Source organism: Sinocyclocheilus grahami, unplaced genomic scaffold (genome assembly GCF_001515645.1).
Source record: "Sinocyclocheilus grahami isolate Dianchi unplaced genomic scaffold, SAMN03320097.WGS_v1.1 scaffold1788.1, whole genome shotgun sequence".
Taxonomy (NCBI): domain Eukaryota; kingdom Metazoa; phylum Chordata; class Actinopteri; order Cypriniformes; family Cyprinidae; genus Sinocyclocheilus; species Sinocyclocheilus grahami.
Window position 1 is genome coordinate 81,147 of NW_015506967.1, and position 8,506 is coordinate 89,652.

Genomic DNA, 8,506 nt, shown 5'->3' on the forward strand with positions numbered 1-8,506 from the left:
TATATATAAAACAGTTCAAGTATATCACAATGTTAGTTTAAATGTTTAACCTAGATAAATGTGTACTGTTAGACGCATATCCAATCGTTTGCGGAGAGTGGAAGCTGAAGCTCTGCAGGACATGGAGGCGCCAGTGCGATCACTTGCATTTTTTTCTAACAGTGGAAACAACTTAAAATACGCAATCATTTTTGCTCATAACGGTAAGAGTAATACATCATTCTAACCTGTAAAGGGTCTAGTTTTATTTGTGTGCACTCACAATATCAACAAAACGTTGTGCTTTTATAAAATAAAGAAAACAAACGCTTTCTGCCGTCTCGGTTTTGAACAGGAGAGCTTCACAATGATGAACCTAAACTCAGACATGATCAAAATATATAGAAAGCTTTAAATTACTACTTTAAAAAAATTGACTCCTAATAAAATTAACTCTTTCATTACGTAATCCCTGCATTTCTCTCTAAAGGCACATCTAATTAGGAGATGGCAAGTCATTTTTTCATCACTATAATTGATGGAAGGCCCGATTATAATTTGTGTTTTATTTTATAATTCCGTACAGTTAAAAAATAAAACACTAATTATAATGGCATGTATGTGAAACTTTGTCATATAATTGTACAGCTGCTTTTTCTGATTTTTATGTTGCTCTGTTCTGAATACCTGAAAATTTAAAGGATTTACTGCAACGCAATTATATGTTAATTATTTATATTTTTTTATCCATGCAGCAAATGCTTTAAAAACAGCTTTAAAATTACTTTATTGCATTTCAGACGCTTTTAAAGTACTTTTCACTATAAATTTTACTGGGTAGCTTGAATGTAAACTTTGTCATGAATTTGTTGTATTCCCATTTGTAAAATAGCCAACAAATTAATTGTTGTAGGCTAACCCGATCTCATGAAAGTGCGTAGTATAGCACACTTTTCTGCTTCTATTTGGCATAATATTTCTATGCAGAAATTGACTTTGGCATGCAAAAGACTGATAAATTCATAATTAACGGCATAGGTTCAGTCGACAGAAATACGAGACACACAGGCCTATAATAACTGCTGAAATGTTTGCGGGGCAAATCTGAGGTCAGTCTGAGCGCTCATGGTACTCACAGTGCCGTACACCTGCAGGCGCCACGAACTCGGACGGTTGTCGTAAACCGGTCGCCTACCTTTGCCTAATGGGTAAGTCCGCCCCTGGTTAAAAGATGAGCTACGAATGAGAATAATGCAAGCAGAAGCTGGTGTCAATCTCTCATGTGAATCACCTGGTTATTAGACATTCCAGTCAGGTTCACCAGGACCTTTAGGTGCCAGTATTTTGAATAATGTGTCTATATGAGTGACTCGTCAAAATGAAACGGCTCTGATTTCAATCAACAAAGCACTCCACACTGACACAGTAGATGGATGGCATGTTTTATAGCGTGGAGAGCTGCATATACACTTCAGGCACTTTATTTTAGTGCATTGATTGAATGTTGGTGTATCTGCTTGATGCGACAAACGAATCCACCAATGAATGACTCTCAACACAAATATAAAACATTTCTCATTGCCTATACAATCATCAATATCAATGCAAAAAAAAAACACACAAAAAAACAGGAACGCCACTCCTGGTAAGCTTACCCAATAACTTATTGACATGTAGACAGATCAGGGAATATCAAAGCCTGAATCAAAATAAAGCATAACAAACTGATAAAACTGCACAATTGCACATTGCAAAAAAAAATGTTCTTATGTTTTTTTGTCTTGTTTTCCAGTACAAATATGTAAAAATTCTTAAATTAAGATTACATACAATATAAAGTCTTGTTTTCTAATCAATCAATCAATCATTGCTGATCATCAAACATTAATAATTTTATAAATCAAAACTGCCTGATGTTACCAAATGAAATGATGATCCAGGAAGTGGTTTAGGACTGTGCAAGCTCTGGATGTGTTGATGGAAGCGATCGACTCCATCTGTTTTGATCATCGATCTGAATCTGATCCAGAAGTAGTCTTTTATAAAAACATGATTTTCTCAGTTTTTTGTTCAGATGTTGATTTTTTATGAAACTTACCCATATAAGCTGGAATAAAACTTCTTTTAAAGGGGTCATATGATGCTGCTAAAAATAACATTCTTTGGTGTAATGCAATGTGTTTATGCGGTTTAAGGTTCAAAACACATTATTTTCCACATACTGTACATTATTGTTTCTCCTCTATGCCCTGCCTTTCTGAAACACATTGATTTTTACAAAGCTCATCGGTCTGAAAAGTGAGGTGTTCTCTGATTGGCCAGCTATCCAGTGCATTGGATTGGCCTGCTTCAATCATCAAAGATCGTAACAGCCGAATACCTCAAGCATGTGACAGAAATGTTACGCCCGTTACCATACTGTGATGCCCTGTGTCCCGGCCGGAGCGACGAGACAAAAATATAAAAATCCATTAAAAACGAGGCATTTGTTGCATCCAGTGGGGACATGATTGCGGATTATAATTACTTATACTGTCTTTTTACGTGTTGCGTTGACCCTGGACTCTTTGCTATTGTGAACTGATTATTGATTAATTGTTGCCTGCCCTGACCTCATGCCGTCCCTGGATTCCGAGTTGTCTCATCTTTACTGTTGTGTTTGAGGGTGATTAACCCTGCCTGTTCTACTACGTTTTCAATATAACAGCAAATGGATCCTCACTCTTTTGAAGCCTCATTACAGAAGACTTCGCCAACACACGATCCAGCAGCTCTGGCTCATCTAACCACGGAATTATCCACTCAAGCGAACCAACTCGCTGTTCAGCAACACCAGCTGGCATGACTAACGACACTGACGGAGGAGCTTGTTGACGCGCTTTGGAGTATACGTTTCTCACCTCCGGATCCAGCGCTTAGTAAGCCTAGCATGAATGCATCACCTCCTTCCGCTCCTTCCATTAACCCTCACCTGGCTCTCCCAGATAAGTTCAGTAGCCCCTCACTGCAGAACAAAGATCCAGGGGGTGGGGTTGGATCCACATCTAGGGGGTGGAGATAGTAGGTTTAGGGGTGGAGATGGGTGGGTTTAGGGATCAGGGGGTGGAGACCGGTGGGTTTAGGTATATGTAAGGTGGGAGGAGTTGGATCTGGATCCAACCTCGCCCCCTGGTTTTTGTGTTCTGCGGTGAGGACCATCTCTATAAGTTTGACGGAAATGCCATGAAGTGTAAAGGATTTTTGTTGCAATGTTCATTGTTTGTCAACCAACAACCAGCAATGAATCAATAATCAGTTCACAATATCAAAGAGTTCAGGGCAGGTGGCAGGCGATCATGGTGAGAATAAACAATCCAAAGGTAATCCACAGGTAGACAAGACACGGGAAGAAATGCTCAGAAATGCACACCGGGGTAATACAAGACTTCGCAATGAGGGAGAGTCTGAGAGCTGTACAAATAGTCCACTAATGCAGGTCAGGTGCAAGCGCAATCAGAGCCAGGTACGTGAGTTGGAAATTAAGTCTGAATTGGAGTTCAATACTCAGGGGAGAGCTCCCTCTGGTGGTGAGCAGGAGGCACTGTGGGAGTCTCGTTTGTGACAGTTATACTGATTATTGCATCATTATAGATTATTATAGATCAAGAAAATTCCCTTTCAAGGGAACTACGAACTGCGTCCTCTAGGGGTCGCTATGGGGAACGCCTCGTCATGACCCGTGTCTGAAGCATACAATGAAAAAACACCAACAACACATTGGCTGGCGACAGCCATGACATCACTTCCAGTGCGACTATAGTATAAATAGGCGCCGGGAGAACACATCATCCTCTTCTTCTTCTTCACTGACTGTTTTGTTTGAAGCATGCATTCCATGGTAAGAGCTATCTGTATTCCTATCATTATGGCGAGCACTAGCAAAGCGTTTAGAGAATGTGTGCATCCGTGTCGTTGTTATTTGACACCTGATGACACACATGATCTATGCGTTGTTTGTTTGGGCGAAGAGCACGCACGTGATGTCCTCGAGGGGGCAATCTGCGTGCACTGCTTAGCGTTTTCCAATGAAAAAGCTCCGCTCTCGTTTGTCTCTCTTTTCGAGGAAAGAGGGGCAGCCATCTGCTTCCCGTGGTTCAGGACCCGCTGCTGCTGAGGCACTGAGGAGAATGAGCTCGTGGGGATCACAGGTGGATCTGGCGGATGAGTTTGAAGAGGGGCTTTCCCTCTCACGCTAATCGGCTGTGGACGAGAGTCAGCTGCTGGAGGATGATGTTATTTCATTAACATCGTTTGATCCAGGGGCCAGTGCTCTGCTGGGTTAGGTCCAGGAAGAGCAGGAAATGTCTGAGGAGGGCGAAGAAGCTGAGGCTGAGCCTTCCCAATCCTCCTGCCCTGTGTATGATGAGCATTTGGAAGTTATGGATCGCGCCACGGCGAGGCTTGACTTGCCGTGGAAGCGGGCAAAGAAAGTGACGTCACAAGGTCGTCTCGATGAGCATTACCTTTCTGGCCATAACCTTCCATACAGAGATCGAGAAGGAATGGAAGAGGCCGTTTTCCTCACGCATCCATCGATTCCAGCATACGAGTTATGCCAACATCGAGGCGATGCGCAAAAACGGCTATGAGAAGATGCCCCCTGTAAAAGAGACGCTGGCCAACTATCTCCCTATGGGTGAGATGTCCTCTCTTAAAACTCCCTCCTTGCCATCTAAGCCCCTTCCGGACACATCTCGCTTGAATGGCAGGGCATACACAGCAGCAGGTCAGGCTGTCGGTTCGTTGCACATGATGGCGGTGCTCCAGGCATTTCAGGCTGACCTGCTGAAATACCTGAATAAAGGCGAGGGGCTTCCTGGATCATGCGGCCAGGTCACAGGCTTCTGCGGGAGCCTTCTTGATCATCAGGCCCCCTGCATGGCACTGCAAAATTTCCTGGACATCCGGGCTGGGCTTATGCTTTCAGGCTGCCCTGTATGGTACACCATATGTAGGTTGCCCTGAGGGGCTTCCTGGTCACCAGGATGTCCCCTCTTGCTGAGGCATCGAGCGGGAAGTATAGGTGGCATTTGCGAGAGCCTTCTTGTGTAATGCTGTCTCAGGCAGTGCTCCCTTTGCCTTAGAGGGTTGTATTTGAGCTTGCCTCTCCCGTATGGCTCAGTACTTCCGGGTATCTGTGAACAGATGCTTGGGAAGCTCTTAAATCCATGCTATGGTAAATGCACACGCTAAGCTTTGTGCTCTCTCTGAAATCCACATGGTGGTGAGTGTGCACACTGAACAATTTGCGCACTTTCTAAAATCCACATAGTGGTAAGTGGGCACGTTATACTTTGCGCGCTTTTCTGAAATCCTGTATGGTAAGGGTTACGGGTTATTAGCCTCATTCCCTTTCTCTGAGTTGGTTTAGACCCCGGTACCTTGGGCTCCACTCAACCAGTGTGTCTCTGTTGACACACTTTTGAAGCATCGCTCCCCTCACCATTGAGGGTTATTGTGAGCATGGTGCTTTCTTTCGAGTGTTTAAATTATCTCCCTTCTGAGGAGTTGGATTCCTCGCTCCGTGGGCTGTTCTCGTTGCGACGGCTTCATGCCTTTTCTTGAGCTGGTTAACCCCCGGTTCCGCCTTGGGCACCACTCCACCTATGTATCCTCTGGATACCCACTTTTAAAAGGGTGTTACTACTAAGGGTCTGTTGAGACAGTTCCTTCAGCATATGCAGAGCAATTGGTAGCCCCTGTGTGACAGGCCAAGACTTAGTATGATTCTAGGCTCTCAGTGATATGTGTCGGGTCCCCGCTATAATAGCAGCAACATTCACAAATGTTTACAGAACAAGCGGGAACCCAGTGTGCCTGTAGTTTTCTCTATTTCTGTTTTATCACGTGATAGAAAGTCTAAGGCCTTCTTAAGCCATGCGGCTCACTTTCTAAAATCCACATAGTGGTAAGTGGGCACGTTATACTTTGCGCGCTTTTCTGAAATCCTGTATGGTAAGGGTTACGGGTTATTAGCCTCATTCCCTTTCTCTGAGTTGGTTTAGACCCCGGTACCTTGGGCTCCACTCAACCAGTGTGTCTCTGTTGACACACTTTTGAAGCATCGCTCCCCTCACCATTGAGGGTTATTGTGAGCATGGTGCTTTCTTTCGAGTGTTTAAATTATCTCCCTTCTGAGGAGTTGGATTCCTCGCTCCGTGGGCTGTTCTCGTGGTAGTGTTTAGCAGTGCTCCCCTTTATCAAAGGGTTGCCTATCAGCACGCTACTCCTTTCTGAATTCGGAGTTCTCCTCTCACGTGAGAGTTGAGTTCTCTGTTTTCCCAGAGCACCTGAAACCAGCAGCATCAGGCGAATTAGGCCCTTCCTCCGCCTCTCTGATGCGCTGAGCCAGGGGCAACTCCCATGGCTATGGTAGAGTTGGTACTTAGTGCTCGCCATGGTTTTCTGGCATGCACTCCCCTCAGCATGGTGGCATGGGTATACCGTTCCCCATAGCGACCCCTTGAGGACGCAGTTTGAAGTTCCCTTGAAAGGGAACGTCTCAGGTTACGTATGTAATCATGGTAGTGACGTCATGGTTGTCGCCGGCCAACGTGTTGTTGGTGTTTTTTCAATGTATGCTTCAGACACGGGTCACCACAAGGTGTTCCCCATAGCGACCCCTAGAAGACGCAGTGTCTCGTTCCCTACTCAGGGAATCATGGTTACATACGTAACCTGAGACGTTTTTTTAATACAAAAACTCTAGTAGTTGCATAGTTATTAAAATCAAATTTAATGTTTTTAAGGCTATAAGCTACAAGCAAAACTGTTTTCATGTACTGGTGAGATTTTGGTGTATTTTGCTTCCATAACATGTCTTCATTCAGATTAGTGGAAGGAAAACATCCAAAATACATACTTAAATGTTTAGCTTCTTACACTTCATCTATTATCGTCTGTAGATTTCAATTACAACACATATATACAGTGGGTACGGAAAGTATTCAGACCCCTTAAATTTTTCACTCTTTGTTATATTGCAGCCATTTGCTAAAATAATTTAAGTTAATTTTTTTTCCTCATTAATGTACACACAGCACCCCATATTGACAGAAAAACACAGAATTGTTGACATTTTTGCAGATTTATTAAAAAAGAAAAACTGAAATATCGCATGGTCCTAAGTATTCAGACCCTTTGCTCAGTATTTAGTAGAAGCACCCTTTTGATCTAATACAGCCATGAGTCTTTTTGGGAAAGATGCAACAAGTTATTCACACCTGGATTTGGGGATCCTCTGCCATTCCTCCTTGCAGATCCTCTCCAGTTCTGTCAGGTTGGATGGTAAACGTTGGTGGACAGCCATTTTTTGGTCTCTCCAGAGATGCTCAATTGGGTTTAAGTCAGGGCTCTGGCTGGGCCATTCAAGAACAGTCACAGAGGCTGTGAAGCCACTCCTTCGTTATTTTAGCTGTGTGCTTAGGGTCATTGTCTTGTTGGAAGGTAAACCTTCGGCCCAGTCTGAGGTCCTGAGCACTCTGGAGAAGGTTTTCGTCCAGGATATCCCTGTACTTGGCCGCATTCATCTTTCCCTCGATTGCAACCAGTCGTCCTGTCCCTGCAGCTGAAAAACACCCCCACAGCATGATGCTGCCACCACCATGCTTCACTGTTGGGACTGTATTGGACAGGTGATGAGCAGTGCCTGGTTTTCTCCACACATACCGCTTAGAATTAAGGCCAAAAAGTTCTATCTTGGTCTCATCAGACCAGAGAATCTTATTCAGGTGTTTTTTAGCAAACTCCATGCAGGCTTTCATGTGTCTTGCACTGAGGAGAGGCTTCCGTCAGGCCACTCTGCCATAAAGCCCCGACTGGTGGAGGGCTGCAGTGATGGTTGACTTTCTACAACTTTCTCCCATCTCCCGACTGCATCTCTGGAGCTCAGCCACAGTGATCTTTGGGTTCTTATTTACCCAAAGTAGAACCGGAGGAGTGACGTGCAGTTACAAGCGTGTTATTACCTACATGTGTCGCCAAGATAAATGTGAAAATACAAACATTGAATGAAAGTCAATGGAGGGGAAGCCACCATTGAAGGGGTATCCACAAACAGTTAGCCATGACGGTTGTAAAACACTGAAAGTGATTCTTTGACATCGAGGCAATTGCACAATGCCTTCTCCAATGACACTGCCCCTCCAAAGAGAATATCTGCAATCACAAATGATCAAGCTGCTTCAAAACTGACCATGTATTTAGAAGGGAATCTATTTCAAGCAACACTTGCTAACAACACTTTCTATGCTTTTAAAATACTGAGAATAAAATCTTGGCTCCATCACTGTTCAGATCAAAACTGTACATTGTATTGGACAGAGATGCACCATTTATGGAAAACTAGTCAAGAGCCGGTGTGAACAAACAACACACACCCAATACTTTTCAGCTTTTGGTCAACTTTCAGCTGTTTTGCATTTTGAATGTAAAAACAGCATCATTAAAGGTTAATGAGTTCATAGCTATTCATCATTTGCTCAACTAA